The sequence below is a fragment of the Podarcis cretensis genome (genome assembly GCF_951804945.1).
Source record: "Podarcis cretensis genome assembly, chromosome: 3".
In the NCBI taxonomy this organism is placed as follows: Eukaryota; Metazoa; Chordata; class Lepidosauria; order Squamata; family Lacertidae; genus Podarcis; species Podarcis cretensis.
The window spans coordinates 93,560,359-93,577,605 of NC_137172.1; the positions used below are offsets into that span (position 1 = coordinate 93,560,359).

Sequence of the window (17,247 nt, forward strand, 5' to 3'; positions counted from 1 at the left end):
CCAATTTGTAAATCCAACGATAAAAATAGGGTGAAGGAATTGTTTCGCATTTCCAACTTCTGGCCACTGGTATTCTCGCAGCCATGATTGCGTACATAAACAGTGGTCTTGTGTTTTGCTTAATTTCTATTGGCAATATTCCTAATAGGAAAATCTCCTGCCTTTTTTTGATGGTAAATTTAAATAATTTCTTAAATTCGTCATATATATTATTCCAAAATTCGCTTATAATTATGCAGGTCCACCAAATGTGAGAGTACGATCCCATCTCCTTTTGCATCGCCAACATGTTGGTGAACTACCTTTGTACATTTTAGCGAGTTTTGACAGGGTGTGATGCCACCTGTAAAACATCTTCATGGTATTCTCCCTCAAGTTGTAACATGATGTAAATTTGATATCTTCGGTCAGAGAGAAGATTCAGTAAGATTCTGGTATAACAAACTCAAATTCAGTACTGGCATCTGATGGATTTTGTTTGAATAGTGATTCACTTCCCTGCGGAACCCTTGGGAAGATATCATCCCAAGTCATTGGCTTTGCTGGAGGGTGAGGGGCTGGTTCTTGAGGGGCTTATTTTGTAAGGTCAACAGGATAAACAAGAGCATTGTCATTTGCCATAGGTATATTGCTGGAACTACCCAAAATCTATGTTGTGTTTGCAGTGTCCCGTGCACAGCGGAATGATGAGGAATACGTGCACATATTCTATATTGCTTTATTTATGTTTCAAAGCTGGTAGATTACAGAAAAACATCTTGCCTCTGCCGGAGCAGAGAAAGCATCCTCTCTCCTCTAAAGCACGGAGAGAAACACTGACTGAGAACAGTGAAAAACAGGAAACCAGTGTACGTCACATCCAGTCTCCTTTCCCGTGAGAAACTCCAAGAGCAACTCTGACTGGAATGTAAACATTGCCTCGTGACAAGCACTTCGCTGCACAGTGAAGAGAGCAGAAACCAACAATCTATGCATAATTTCTGATCTGCAGAGACCGACAGGGATGCAAGCAATATAGCCTGGACTCTCCAGAAGGATCCTGGCTGTGTACCGATCTTATGTGCCTATCCATGACCATTGATAGTTGATGAAATACTGCCCACATGCCAAGCACTGGTACCGCCACTCCCCTGTGTGATGAATTTCATGCTTGGTGCGGTACTCTGCAAGAGGAAAAAGCTTCTCGCAATAGTGAAATGGATACTTTGTCTCCCAAGAATGCACGTCGAAGTGTCTCCGCAAACTTGTAAGACAAACATATGACCTTCCTGCATACAGTGCAGATATGGTAGACCTTGCAAACCATTATGAGCTCGTAGTGATCCTCATGCTTTAACTTTCAGGTGCTTTCTGTTTGTAGAATTGTCCCCCGATGTTCTGGGCATGCCATCCAACCAGAGTTCTCCATCCGCTTCATCTTTCACAGGAATTATGATATCATAGGTATCCTCAGCGATGTTTGCATAAACCTTGCAACCTGTCAGCAGGTCTTCTATCTCAGCAGCTTTATCTAAAGTGATGGTCTTCTGGCCTTCTGGCCTTCTGTTATGTGCTTTGGTACAGAACCTGCTGGAGCATCCTTGTTACTTCCAGGATGTACATCAGAAATTTTCTTTTTGAACTTTTTGGGTTGGGAGGCCTGTTCTTGGGGAAAGCAGTGCTTCTGTGCTCCTGTGGCATCAGGTGCAACAGCTGGTTTGGGGGTGGTGGGCTGCCGGACCAAAGAACTGCTGCTTGCTGACCCTGAACAACCACAAGCAACACAATAATGTACCGACAATAAATTTATAACATTATATTGTTTCACAATTCATAAACAGCAAACATGTAACACGTGCATGAAGTCACAAATAACAGGAGTAAAATAAATGTTCCATGAACAGAAATATGAGGCGTGGTCAGAAACTATCAAAGAACACTGAGATGGAGGCAAAAAGCCTTTCAGCAGTCAATATCCTGCAAATATGGGGTGATAGGTGCTCCAAACGTAGAAATAAGGTATTCCAAGCACAGCAAATGAAAACAGCAAACAGAAGTTTTTCCTGGATAAATGAACTGTTTCAAAGATGATTTTTCATCAGCAAATAGATTGTCCCCATAGGTACATCTAATAGCAATGGATCAGCAATCACTTAAAAGTGTAGTAAGCTTAGAAAGATGATTTTGGAGAACTGTTACAAGGAGATACAATGAAATTCAGTTAGGAGCGATTTGAGGAAGTCAGTTAACAATGAAATTTAAAATGAACTTTAGAAGGAATATGTGTTTTTACTTTTGTTTTTTCTTTCTCTTTTTTAGTATTGTAATGTGTTTTCTTTTATATGTTTTATATGTCATATCTGTTAAATTCAATTAAAAAATTCTGGAATAAATAAATAAAAGTGTAGTAAGCTTGCTGATCCTGGACTGGATAGAACTGAGCATTTATTTTGTTCGTGGGTTGGTTATGCTACAAGCATTCATCCTAATTTGCTTGCACAGTGTTTTTACACCTGTCTGTTATTCACCCCACATCTATCAGGGCATTTCCTCGTCACTTTCCTGACCACAAAAGCAAGTTTTCTTTTTTCTTTTCTAAAAAGTGGAATTGTTGCACTAGGGTGACAGAGCACTTCAATGGCATAAGTCTAATTTTTCAGCATGCTCTTGAACCCCTCCTGTAAATGCTGCCAGTTGGGAGATAATCTGACCTCAAAGGCTGGGGAAAGTTTGAAGCAGGTTTGCAGGCATACAGTTTTAGAGTGCAGTCCTATGGGGAACCAGCATAAATTAAACTGGTTTAAGTTAAGCAGACATAATGGTATTTCAGAAACTCTGCTCCATCACAACTGTGGGCTGAGCTGGCCTAACCCTGGCAGAGGGGAAACAAGACTTTAAAATAGAGTTTGACTTCTTCCACCCTTTCCCCCTGATGTTAAGTGCCACTGAGTTGCTAAGTCACGTCACAGAGCTGAAGTGAGCTAGGAACTAGTGTAAGTCCTCCCACTGCTCAGTCCCTGCCCCCAAAATGCCCCCTTTTTTCAGGGCTTACAAAGCTGTAAGTCATGATGTAGGACTTACGCCAGTGTATCTCTTGCTGAGCCAGAGATCTGTCACATCTTAATTTGCTCATCCCAGCAGATCTAGGGTTAGGGCTGTACCATTAAGCAGGTTTACTCTTGAGATAAATCCAACCGATTTCAGCGGAGCTTACTCCACCAGAGAAAATGCTTAGGTTGGCAAGCCTGTGGGGAGAAATCAGAGTGCGTAACATTCCCCAAAATAATTTAGGAAAGCCTCAAAGGCTTCTGATTTGCTTGATGTCGAAAGAGAAGGCAAAATTATTGGTGAGATGTGTGGTGGCAAATAGCAAAAATCAACATTCCCATCTCGCCTCTGTGTGTTATTTTGAAAGCTGCATCACAAAACAAAGAGTTAAATACTTTCCATTTATATGACATAAATTAATATTTTGCCTCAAGCATCTCTAACTCAGAGGTATGGAAGAAAAGGACCACTTAACTAAGGGAAAATGGAGAGAGAGAAAAAGAGAGAGGGAGAGAGAGACTGTTCCACTTCATCTAGCAGTGCTGCAATACATCACTCCAATTAAATCCCAGCCAATAAGCAGTAGGAGGACGTGTTAAGTAAAATTCATGAGCTCTGAATGCATGTGAATGAGTCTGCCAATCAGAATCAATGCCACCCATTCATCTGTTATAACTCCATGGTGATGACAATGAGCTTGAAACCAGCCTTTGTTGCCATCAGCTGTGCTGGAGTTGCACAGATCAAAATGTGTGGGGACATTTAAATCTTCGGCAGAGAAGCAACACACAGAACATCTTATTCATGACTCAAAACAAAGCAGAGGAGAGAGAGAGAGAGAGAGGTGCCTTAATCAGCCTCCCAAGTAAATGATTCAGGATGGGTTCCTTGTTAGGGGGTACTATTGTTGCCTTGTTGTTGTTGTTGTTTTAAAAAAACCAAACACAAAAACAGCTAAAAGTCCTTTCTTGCAGACATATATGAAACTGGCAGAAACACACAGGCGGTGTGTGGGTTTTTTTCCTCCCCTTTTCTTTTTTTGCAATATCCCCTCAAAGGCTCTGGTGAAAAGCGTGTCTCTTAACTAATTCTGCTGTGGCACACCAATTGGTGGCATTGTTGCCGGGTTCGCTTCACTGGGGTGCTGTGTCTCCCTCAGCCCCTTTTCAGAGCTGCCATGGCAGATGGCAGAGGCTGGCTCGCTTTTTTACGATGGCCATTTCATTTGTGATGCTTGACCTGTATCCCTCGCTCGGTGTAAATGTGATATGAAGTGCGTCAGTTTCTTAAATGATCATTCACCGAACTGCCCGGGTCTTTTTATGCCTGCTGTGGTTTTGTGTGTCAGGGGGAGGGGTTGTGTTGTGTGTGTTTTGTTAAAACGTATTTCCATCGGCACAACCGCAGGTCTCGGAGAAACCAAAGTTTGCGATTTAATTATGAAAAGATTCACTTGTTCAGCTCCTGCGTGTTCTTAATAAATGTCACAACACTCTCAGTATAGCCTCACTGTAGCCAGAAGTCCAGCCAATAATGAAACAAAAAAACACACTCCTATAACATTTCACACAATTTGGGGCACTTTGCAAATCTTAACAGTCAGCTGAATACACTACAAGTGGGATGTTGCTTCTACATCCAGCTGTTGAGGAACAACTAGGTTAGAGAGGATTTCCCCCACTATCTATAGAAGATGCGTCTTGCTGCTAATTCTTTGTTGCCATGTTACAAAGTCTTTTCCTTTTCTCATTGAGAGGGGGGTGGAAATGGCTCAAATTCTCCTCCCCCCCCCCACCCCCACCTTCGTATTGCTTCCGAATGTTCCTCCCGGCACAAAATTTCTCCTCCGCTCTTTTATCCTAACCCCTGTTTATAGATTGCAGGCCCTCTTCGGGCAGGGGTTGTGCCTCTTGTGTTTTAATTTACATTTTAATTGATTTTTGAACGATAACCTCAGAGAGCAGGAGGCAGGGGGATTGCATGAACAAGAACTGCCCCTCCCAATTAAAACACACACGCACCTCGTGACAATAAAACATCCAGAAAACCTAGGGAGGGGAAAGGGAGAAAAAAATAGCAGTTTTTGGTAAACGAGTGACACCTGCCAACTAATTACTAGAAGCTGGTGCACACATTTATGTATTAATATATACTTGATTACCGTAAACATAAGCCCTATGTGTATCCTCATATACAGGGGGAGAGTTGGGATTATTCTTGCTGACCCCTGACCTTTACTTACACACAGTTTGCATAGTGTTGCCACAAAGCCTGCACACATAGAAATTGCACATGCATAAAGCACTAGGCAACTTAGACGGGATGAGGTCAGCAGGTGCGATTTCATTCTCTCCTCCCTGTGTACATGCGTTCAGTGTACACACATGGAATATGTGAATAGGGATTTGAAGATGTGAACACGCACCACTGAAAAATATTGGTGTTTTGATGTGAGGCAAAAAGTCTCCCTTCTTATACTATATCTGTGAAGGCTCTTTCACACGTAGTGATTATCGTCTTTGTGAATTCACATGAGGAAATGAGCTGACGGGGGAGGGGGGGATGACAATGTTCGTGACCCAAAGCTGAGCCAGAAGAGGGGGTATTTTTCAGGGGGAAAAATCAGCAGCATAAAATAATGTCCTCCCCCACTTTTTTTGTTTTTGGCAATGATTGTTTCCAAGGGGGGCAAATATTTCTTGTTCCGAATGCACTGCCCTTGCTCTGAATGGGCTTTGTTTGCTCCTAGTGACGTCCGCACTGACACAATTCAATTCAGCATGTAATCCATCATTGGCTCAAATCACTCATGTGACTAATCAGGGAAGAAGATGTAGCAGTGATGGCTAAGGACCCAGAAAAGACTGCCTGCCTGCTCCCTTATACACCTGCCTGGACTTTGAGATCACTGAGGGAGGTCTTTCTTTGAGTGCCATGGCTTTCTGAGATATGGTTTGCGCCGATTCATCAGAGGCATCCTGACTTTGGAACGCCCTCTGCTCTCAGCTGTGAGTAGCACCAAGTTTGATGGCATTTTGACACCGCATGAAAATGTTGCTGTTCACACAAGCACCAGAGTAAACGGTGTTCTTTGCATGGATGATCTAGTTAAGTTTTCGGCGTATTGCTGGGTGTGTGTGTGTTTAAGTTGTATATAAATAAAATAAATAAAATATAAATAAAATATTGTTTTACTCTATTTTAATGTTGTCTCTAGTGCCAGGATTGTGTGAACGGTGAAGAGCAGGTTGTAAATAAATAAAAGCGAAAAGAGAAAGTTGGAAGGAAACAGAGGGAGATAAGAGAAACTGTCACACCATAAGCAGTGGCGGAGCTTCATGCTCCGGCACTGGGGGGGGGGCGGAGAGCACTTGGGGGTGGGGCTTGCGCATGTCCTGGGGGTGTGGCACGCCGCCTGCAGGGAGCGGTGCACTCCCCCTGCGCTCCCCCTGCACTCCTCTTCCTCCACCAGTGACCATAAGCAGTATAGAAATGGTAGACATTCATATTTCCCTCCATTATTTTGGAAATATTACACCTCCCATAAAAGCATGATTTTTAGCCTGGAAATGGAAATGGGAGGATACATGGCAAAACCTTTTTGTTTTGTTTTGTTTTGAACTACTTGTGGACTATTTCCAAAATAGAAGTACAAAAGACGTGGGTTTGAGTCCCACTTTGGGCAAAAGATTCCTGCATTGCAAGGGATTGGACTAGATGATCCTGGCAGCCGCTTCCAACTCTCTTACAATCTATGATTCTCTGAAGAGCCACATATTCTGTTGTTGGCTTGCAAAGCAAATTGGTAACCATCTCTGGTCCACAAGCAATGTCCTTCATCTCCATCTTATTTCGTGGCGTGACAAAACTGCACAATCCATCTGATAACTCACCGCACACATTTTGCTTACCATGTATGATTCTATATGGCTCTTTAGCAATTTAATGTGGGACAATTACATTACTCCAGGGAACTGTTACAGGTAAAAGACCCCTGGACGGTTAAGTTCAGTCAAAGGTGACTATGGGGTTGCGGCACTCACCTTGCTTTCAGGCTGAGGGAACTGGCATTTGTCTGCAGACAGCTTTCCTGGTCATGTGGTCAATATGACTAAACCGCTTCTGGCACAATGGGACACCGTGACGGAAGCCAGAGCGCATTGAAACGCCGTTTAGCTTCCTGCCACAGCAGTACCTATTTATCGACTTGCATGGCATGCTTTCAAACTGCTAGGTTGGCAGGAGCTGGGACACAGCAACGGGAGCTCACCCCATCGCGCAGATTCAAACTGCCGACCTTCCTATCGGCAAGCCCAAGAGGCTCAGTGGTTTAGACCGCAGTGCCACCTGCATCCCATACTGCTACAAACCATTAACCTGTAAAGATTTCCTTTACCGTTGAAGCAGAAAGCTTCAAATTCCTTTTTTTCCCCTCTAAAAGAGGGAAAGGAAATTTTTTGTAAGAATTTCTTCTCCTAGGAACATCTTTGGTATCACCAGAAAGGCACACTGAATTAGAAAGTGAAATGAAACAGTTCCTTTTCCATTTCTTTCCCCCTCTGTATTACATAAATAAATACTTAAAGTGTGTGGTTTTTTTTAAAAAAAAAAACTTTGTCCCAGAACTTGGTAGATGATTGCATCTATATATCCTGTTCATTTTCACCTGAAAAAATGTTTTTGTATAGTTCCCCAAACATGATTTTTGTAACCATAGTCAAGCTAACCAAAGCTTGCTGACCATTCCTCTAGTTACTGTGTGAGAGGCCTTCAATTCATATACCCCTGTTGTCATTTCTGTCCAGTTTTGCACTGTGATATCCATATTACTTTGCTTCCCCAAGCTAAAAAGTTGTCCTTCTTGACTGCCTCTCTTCTAGCCAGAGGTATGAGTGCTTAACAAATGCATCACTTGCTACAGCTTGCTCCATTAATAAAGATCCCTACCACCAGCAGTGGATTAAGATAATAATAATAATAATAATAATAATAATAATTAATAATAATTTATTATTTATACCCCGCCCATCTGGCTGAGTTTCCCCAGCCACTCTGGGTGGCTCCCAATCAAGTATTAAAAACAATACAGCGTTAAATGTTAAAAACTTCCCTAAACATGGCTGCCTTCAGATGTCTTTTAAAGATAGGATAGCTACTTATTTCCTTGACATCTGGTGGGAGGGTGTTCCACAGGGTGGGCGCCACTACCGAGAAGGCCCTCTGTCTGGTTCCCTGTAACCTTACTTCTCGCAATGAGGGAACCGCCAGAAGGCCCTCGGTGCTGGATCTCAGTGTCCGGGCTGAACAATGGGGGTGGAGACGCTCCTTCAGGTATACAGGACCGAGGCCGTTTAGGGCTTTAAAGGTCAGCACCAACACTTTGAATTGTGCTCGAAAATGTACTAGGAGCCAATGCAGATCTCTCAGAACAGGTGTTATGTGGTCCTGGCGGCCACTTCCGGTCACCAGTCTAGCTGCCGCATTCTGGATTAATTGCAGTTTCCGGGTCACCTTCAAAGGTAGCCCCACGTAGAGCATGGTTGTGGAGGTTGGGTGCCCTTTCTCCTCAGAAGCATTGAATCATAGAAGTGTAGCATTGCAAAGGGACCGCAAGGGTCATCTAGTCCAACCCCCTGCAATGCAGAATCGTTTTGCCCAACGCGGGGCTTGAACCCACAGCCCTGAGATCAAGAGTCTCATGCTCTGCCACCTGAGCTATCCCGGACTATTTATTACATATATTTGAACCTTGCTTTTCTGTATAAAATATGCAAAGCGCCTCACAAATTCAGAACAACCCCAAACCATAGATTAACGTGTAACAGCAATAAATTCAAAATAGTTACAATATGGTATGACTTAGCAGCAGGTTGAGGGTGTGCAAACCAAAAGACAGCAGGAGGCTAACTCCCTTTTTCTCCATATGCTGGAATCTTCGGTTCCCTGTCCTTGTAAAAAACAACAACCAAGAACCATATCTTCCCCATATTCTGCTTAGCATTGAATCTGAACTGTCCCATTGTAAACACAGGCAGAGAAGTAGTGAATGTTAGTACAGCGCCAAAGATACACAAGAGCAGAAATTCCTTGCAAAACCTTCCCATAGTTCACTGTCTTATCTGCTGGGGATACAGGGACACAGCGATGAAATCCTGTACCCTTTTTCTTTGAGGGAGCGTTGCACAAAGCCATTCAAAAGTCACATACCAAAGGGATCTTGCCGAACACTTACTGTAAATTACCATATTTACTGCCTAACTTTCGGACCACCCTGCATGGATCTAATCCCATATTGAGTGCCAGCAGGAACATTTGTGTAGAAATATGGGGCTGAATGGATTACAGTATGATTTGTTAAATCTAATGCATATGACTTGCCTACTGTGAGCCCTGTAAGGCTTTGCTTGGTGATGTCTTACTTACTTGTGTAGGAAAGATGTCTGCAATAATCTGCAGACTCCGCCAAGAGTAACATGACCGAGAGCCCTCTTGACTTCAGTGGGAGACTGCCCTTGTAACTAGGAACAGAGGAACGCTTTAGGCATTTTAGATGCATTTACTCGCAGAAATCGCACGCCTAGCACAGCTCTCAGCCACGATATAAATCAGTCTACCAGCTCTCAAATTTAATCAGATCAAATTGCGCCCTTTCCTCCTTCTATCCAAGACCACAGATACTCCCTTCCACCAACCCCTCACCAAGACGCGATGAAAATAGATGCTTGACGCACCACAGCCTGACAAATCCAGACAGTTTTAAAAATTCACCTCCAAAAGGATGTCAGCGGCGTTGCGGTTTTCAGGCTAGCATTTGATTTACTTATTTTAAAGCATTCTAAAAGAAAAAGATGTAGAAGAAGCAGCACCAAGCAAGACGCTTTCTTCTTGAGCTGCGTTTTAGTTACGGCCACAAAGATTCCTTTGTTTATTGTTAACACATGTAACAATTCGCATGAATATGCCAATACAAATGAAGCGGCACGGCCTAAGGCCCGCTTCAGAGACCTGCCACAATGCTGCTTCTTTCGTTTGGAGGCTTGTAATGGCGCGCTTAAAAAATCTAAGCCTTGTCATCACTGCAAAACCATTTGCTTCCATTTTCCCCAGCCCTTTTTGCAACCAGGGTGGTAGGCCCCTGAGCCCTAGCCGCACAGATCAGTGTAAAATGGTACTAGATAATCGGAGGTTTGATCCCTGATGTTCTCAGTTCAAGGTTCTCCAGTCCACCTTAGATCTTCAAGATCCACTATCAGCTGGAGCAGACTGGGCTGGAGGCAGTTTAACGTGTTGATAAACATCTAGGTTTTCCTAGGGAACAATCCTACCCTTTCTGCCATCGTATAACTAGAAGCAAAGATCCCCTGTGTTGCGAACAGAAAAATCTGGCAACCTAAAAGCAACACGATAGGCCAATAATTTGATTACAACACTTTACAGTATATAGCTACTAAATTGTATCTTCATTCAGAGTCAAGTGGCAAACAATATATACAAGGTAACACCAACTAATGTGTCTTCAGAGAATTTCCCAAAGTACAGGATTTTTTCGATGGTGTATCAAACAGAGAATGATTCAAGCTTGAGGCAACATGCCTTCCAAAATAAGTATAAAGTCCCAACCACAGCACAAATGTGCCTGCTTATATTCACAACTTACTCATATATTTAGCAGTTAACACGCTGAAAGAAGTTGGTGCTACTTTATTTACATATAAACACACACAGAGCACTGCAACATGGCTCCCTCTCTCTCTAGAATCAGACAGCAAAGAGAAAAAGAACAAAGGACAATAGTCCCACTTCACGGAACACAGTAGCACAAACATCCTGTCTCCGTCACTTCCCACTCTGGAGTCGAAACATAAACCGTCATGTGATAGACAACAATCTCATGACTGCAATCATGGAGCAGGAATTCTAACAGATGGGAGTTGTAGTCCTAAAACATCTGGAGGGCCGAGTTTGGGGGCGCCTGTCTAGAAGGTTCGTAGGTTACAAATGGTTCAGCTTTCACTACACAGTGTAATTAGCTGTTGCTTCTCTGCTGGTATCCAATTCTCTCCAAACCTGTAGCAGTATTCAGTAGAAAACCCTGCAATGAGGTTTTTCAGGGTGGTGAGTGTTTGGATCTGCTGAATCCAAAACTTCACAGATCCCTTGAGGTGCAAGATCTTTTGGCTCCTTTAGTGTACTAGCCTGGAGCTGGCACAGTAGGGAGGAAAAGAAGCCAGCCTTTTTGACCCTCTGCTCTAAACTACATGTCTCTCCCCCTCCTCCTGGCACTGACTATCCTTCTCTCTCTAGATAGAAGCAGCAAATCATCATTCTCTAGGTATCCCTTGAGAAAGATATGCCTGCTTAGTGAGCTGTAGCTCCATCAAACTTAATTATGGACTTAAAAGACATATACATCTTTATTCAGCACCCTAGAGCAAAAGAAAGAATCGAAATGACACATAATCTCCCAATAATACAGTAATAAGTTGGTTCCAGCCATGTAAGAGAGTCCAGAAATCCTAGAAATCTTCATGTCTGTGGGGTCTGGTATTTGACCCCAAAGGCTCATTATATCATGCAAATTTACAAGCAGCATACACATGGGGGGGGGACGACATACACAGTTCTTTTTTGTCTTCAGAACTACAGAAGACATTGGTCACACGATGTGTTGTGCCTCTCCCCTCCTCAAACTTTAGATTTTACTCATTCAAAGCAAGAAATCAAAGCATGAATCTGCCATTGGTTCCAATGATCTGAACAAACACAAACCCCTGTGTTGCAAAATGTAACAATCTACAAAAATGCAAACGCAACATGCTGGCTAATAACTGTACAGTCATACCTCAGGTTACAGTCGCTTCAGGTTGTGTTTTTTCAGGTTACGGACCCGCCGAAACCTGGAAGTACCGGAATGGTTTACTTCTGGGTTTTGCGCTTGCGCAGAAGCGCTAAATCTTAACCTGCGTGTGCGCAGACGCGCCGCTGCGGGTTGCGAACGCTGCAGGTTATGAACGTGCATCCCGCACGGATCACATTCGCAACCCAAGCGTCCACTGTAAGTGAATATATAATCAGATATGATGTCATTCAAAATATGAGAATAAGCCACTTCAAAATGATGTATATATCGTACAACACATCTCACAAAATATACAAGTAACTACAAGTTGTTATATGTATCAGAGTCAAACAAAGAATCAAACAAATCAATGAATAGCGAGGAACGCCAAGCCGTCTCTCAAAGGAAGACGTCTCACAAAAGTCTCAAAGGAAGACATCTCTCCAAAGTCTCAAAAGGACAGTATATCCGGAATAGTTCAACTGTTTCAGAATAAAGTCTTCAACAGCTAGAAATGGAATATAAGGCATTGCAAACAATGAATGACAACAAACTGAGCAACCTGCAAGTAAGTTATACAGTAGAACAAAATACATATGTAAAGAGGTACATAGCGAATAATTACCAATGAAATATTCATACTAGTGGGGATCATGCTAGTGGATCAGTGCTCACTGGATAGTGTAGCTGCTGATGCTTGTGACACAAATGCATAGGACATATAAAGTTGACCACAGGTGTCTCCAATAACAATTATTGCAGACAAGGTAAAGAATATGTGCAAGGATAACTGGATTGCTCCCTCCACCCATGCCACCCCCACCCCTGCTCTGTAGGATTGGGGGCAGGGGCTCAGAAAAGATTTAAGGGAGAAACAGTGGGAGGAGAGGAGGAAACTTTCATTGCTGTTGCAAATGTTTCCTTTGTAAATCATAGAATTGTAGAGTTGGCCCCAAGGATCATCAGCAATGCAGGAATTCTGCCCACTGCTGCCTCTGGGTGGGCTCAAACCACCAACCTTCTGATTAACGGCCAGACACACTGACCCGTTGCGCCACATTGGTACCCGTACAGTTTGGTGGCCTGCAGGATGATCCAGTATGGCTTGCCCCTTTCCGTCAAAAGCAAGCTTGCCTGCTTTTATAATCCACCAAACCAAATGAAGGCCATCAGCCCTGTTTGAGTGTGCGCAAAGAGTTCAGTAAATGACTTGCGTCTGCCTGGCACTGCAAAAGAACAAAAAACATAGAGGCATTGTCGGGAAACAATTTGGTGTGATTGGGTGAGTCACTAGTTAGGCAGGCCTCTTCAAAGTACAGCCAGCAAGGAGGGATGGAGGAGAACTGAACCAAAGTTCAGCCGTTCAGTTAGCCACACACAAAAATCCTATCAAACCCTAAAAGGTAAAAAGGTAAAGGACCCCTGGCAGTTAAGTCCAGTTGCAGATAACTCTGGGGTTACAGTGCTCATCTCGCTTTACTGGCCAAGGGAGCCAGTGTTTGTCCGCAGACAGTTTTTGCGGGTCGAAGCATGATGAAGTCACTTCTGCCGCGACAGAACACCGAAACCAGAGCAGCGCACGGAAACGCTGTTTCCCGCTGGAGTGGTACCTATTTATCTACTTGCACTTTGACGTGCTTTTGAACTGCTAGGTTGGCAGGAGCTGGGACCGAGCAACGGGAGCTCACCCCATTGCGGGGATTCGAACCGCGGTCTTCTGATCGGCAAGCCCGAGAGGCTCAGTGGTTTAGATTTCTATAATTTACATTCCAGTAATTAACATTCAGGTCTCAGTGTTTATGTGGATCCACCCAGTGCTATTTTTCTAGAAAAAGAGGTGCTGGAACTCACCATGAACTCACCTCCTTCTCTTAGAATGGCAATGGCGCCCACCTGAGTGGTGCTGGAACTGAGTTCCGGTGAGTTCCATCTGAAAAAGACCTGGATCCATCGATGTTTTATATTGTCAGGGACTCAGGAGCAGAGGCACAGGGGAGAGAGGAAATGGAGAGCGAAGGGGAAGAATCTGAGGGCAGCGTAGGGGAGTATGACAGTGACCCGAGAGATTCCATGAGCTTCTCCAGCGAATCAGAAGATTCCCAGAGGGGGGCGCCGAGGGCCAGGGCAAGGGGGGTCCCGGGGAGATGCACCAGAAGCAAGGGGCCAGCGGGGACTCCCAAAGCAGCAGCGAGAGATCAGGACCAGCTCCCCCACCAGAGCGTAGTGGGGGGGAAGAGTCCCATGTATCAGGGCCAGCGTCTCCTCCAGCAGGGAGAGAAGATGAGTCAGGACTGACCACGCCTCTATCAGAGAGTGAGGGAACGGAGGGGAAGTCAGGTCCAGCTAGCCTCTCCGAAGGGGGAAGCAGTGACAGGAGCAGTGTAACGGTCAGGAGAAAGGTTGCCGGCTGGGCGCGCGCGCCAAGTTCGAATGTACAGGCGCGCGGGACAGCAGAAAACCCGGATTGGGAACCAGGTCCTAAAGCCCGCCGGAGGCAGGGGGAAGACTCAGGGGACTCAGCGTCAGAAGAGTCTAGAAAGGGCAAGACCCCAGCGGACAGGCGGACCCAGAGGAGGAAAGAGCAAAGGAAGAGGTGGAGCAAGGCTAGAGTCTTAAACTGGTGTCTGGGGGGAGGAGATTCAGACGGAGCTTCAGCGGTCTAGAGTTTGAGATGTAGAGCTGCGCGCCGCGGCTTTGAAATCGAAACTGAACTTCAGTAAAGACTTTTGTATATAACAACGAACTGGCGTTGGTCCTTTGTGAGCTGGGACCTCGGGCAGCTCTGACATATATGTTATGGCATGTGCATAGTGGAGGGAGCACAACCTCTCTAGGCTTCCACCACCACCACAGGATGTTCAGGCCGAGCAACTGCTGCGGCCAAGCTGTTAAAAAATGATGTCCTCTTCTGCCAGCTGGATGGAGAGAAGGGAATGCAAAGTTTAGGAAGTAATTTTGAGATAGGTGATAAGTGTTCAGCAGTTGGCTACATCTCAGATTCTGCAGAGCCAATGTGTGAGACACCCCAAATCAACTTATTCAGGAGTAGATTGAAGAGGGCTAGATTCTAGAGCTGCTAAATGTTGGGTGTAATTTCTACCTGAACCCCCAAACCTGTGATAGGGCAGTGAAAGCAGGAAGGTTCTGCTGCTGAGCTTGTATGTGGGGTGTGACTAACCTAGTAGATCAGGGATAGGGAGCCTATGACCTGCCAGATGTTTTTAGACTACAACTCCCATCACCCCTTAGCATTGGCCATGCTGGCTGGGGTTCACATCTGGAAGATGCCTGTAGTCACACAACGGTCAGATTGGATTTGAGAAATACTGTCTGCTCTGTTTCAGACTATACTTGCCGTGGTCAGCAGAGCTATGCCAAAAGGCAGCGTTCCTGAGCATGAAAGTTGTATACTAAGAGAAGCACAGCATTTTGGAGCCGGCTCAAAAAAAAGGAAATACCATTTATATTCCTAGGAATATGGAAGCTGGGTTTTAAAATTATGAAACCCAGGGGGAATTGAAGTGGTAAAGGACAAAAGAAGGGCAAAAATTAATTCATCCACATACCCTAAAGGAAGAGAGGCAAAGAGAGAGGTGGGTTAAGGGGGTAGCTGGCCTATTATTTCTTGAAAATATAACACATTCATTTCTATATCGGTGCAGCAGATCAGAAGAGCAATTTCCTTTGTGGAGCTAATTCAGAGGGTTCCCAAAACAATGAACTCTGCAATACCATGTCATTAATGAAAGTGATCACTTTCAATTTGCTCTGCACATGTGTGGGGTAAATACAGAAAGGAAGAAAGAAAAGGAATCAAACAATGCACTTGTTATGTAGTGTAGGCTTGCCCAAGCAGAATCTGGATCACATAGAAAGGCTGCAGTTCCGACACTCTTACCTGTGAGTAAGCCCTGCTAGACACAGTGCAACTTTCTTGCAAGTGAATATCCATAGGATCAGGCTGAGTATTTCTGATCACGAAGTTGATCAGCAACCTATTATTGTTATCGCTGTTGTTGTTGTTGCTGTTAATGTACTGCCCTTCATCACAAGATCTCAGGGCGGTTCACAGAATAAAATACAAGGTAAAAACACCTAATAAACTGTGGTTATGAATTCCACCATTAACAGTGCTTCAACAGATACCAGTTAAAAAGGCAGCAATTCTACATAATATTTTTAATCTACAAATCTGTAAAACTGTACATTTGACCAGTGTTAAGTGTTCTATCATTTTAGTTCTGTGAATATCTTTCTACCATGCAACAGGCATTCGGGATTGTGAATGATGTTCAGATAACAAAGTAGAGAAATGTTCTGGTTTAAAAAACCAACAAAAAAACCAATCGGTAAGAATTGGTTGGGGTCGGTTCACTTTTTTTTTTTCAAGCAATGGGGAAAATGCAGCTTGAGAATATCAGATCGAACTGATACCTGCAAAGTGAATTAAATGCTCCCAAACACTACATCCGGCCTGCAAAAATTAAATTATTTTTGCTTACTACTTTCAAGTTCCAGTGTTATAACAGAACCATCTGAAAAAAGCAAACTCATGAATAAAACAAGTACATCTTTGGAAAAAAATAAAAGCTTATAATGAATAATTTATTGCCTGCCAGTATAATCTTGGCTCCCACCCCTCTGTTATCAGTTCTGGTTTATATTTTAATTACCTGTCCCACATTTCACAGATTGAAATCCCTCACTGGGATACTGGCCACTTACAAAACAGAAATTGCAGCAGCATTTATTGTAAGCCTTTTTTTACATATGGAGAAACCCAGTTCCTGGTATTGTTTTGAACACCTCAATCATGAGCAATTTAATTCTTAACAGAAGAATCAAAACCGGCAAATGGATGTTCCTTTCATGTAAAGAAATGTCTTTCATAATCTCTGACAGGAATAAGAAAAACGCAGAGTTTGACTTAGCGTTTAGACATAAGAAACATTTATGCTGCTCATGCTTTGTAGCCCTACCCTTTCTTGAGAACAGCCATACTTTGTGCGACCTCAGAAGAACAGATTTTTATACATCCACAGTGGGCTTTGTGGCAGTGAAGCATCTGGGACTGGTTGGCTGAGCTGGTGCGATGCTATGGGCTATTCTGTGTTCAAGAAGCAAAGTAATCAGCTATGAAGTATTGCAGTCAAACTTCTGTGGCAAGAGATAATTGTCAGTTTGGCTGGGGTGAAAACCTCAGGTGCTATGCAACCAAGAGCTAAACAGGGGAGTGCAAACTTGGGGGCAAAACAAGGAAAAACACTTTGGTAGATGAGGTTATGAAGATATCACTTGGGTACTGTGCCCGATGGAGGACATATGCATGGCAGGTCTAAACATTTAGGTGTTCCTGTCCATTTAGCTCATAAGAGAGAGAA

The 17,247-nt window shown here is 43.7% G+C and overlaps 1 pseudogene across 1 annotated transcript; it reads right to left on the reverse strand.

The window, feature by feature from the left end:
- Positions 1–420: 420 nt before the first annotated feature.
- LOC307213411 (transcriptional regulator Kaiso-like) lies at positions 421–6,873 on the reverse strand (annotated as a pseudogene). The gene is made up of 4 exons: positions 6,777–6,873; positions 974–1,743; positions 642–648; positions 421–572 (listed from the first exon to the last, which is right to left on the reverse strand). The product of its transcript is annotated as a transcriptional regulator Kaiso-like (transcript).
- Positions 6,874–17,247: the final 10,374 nt, after the last annotated feature.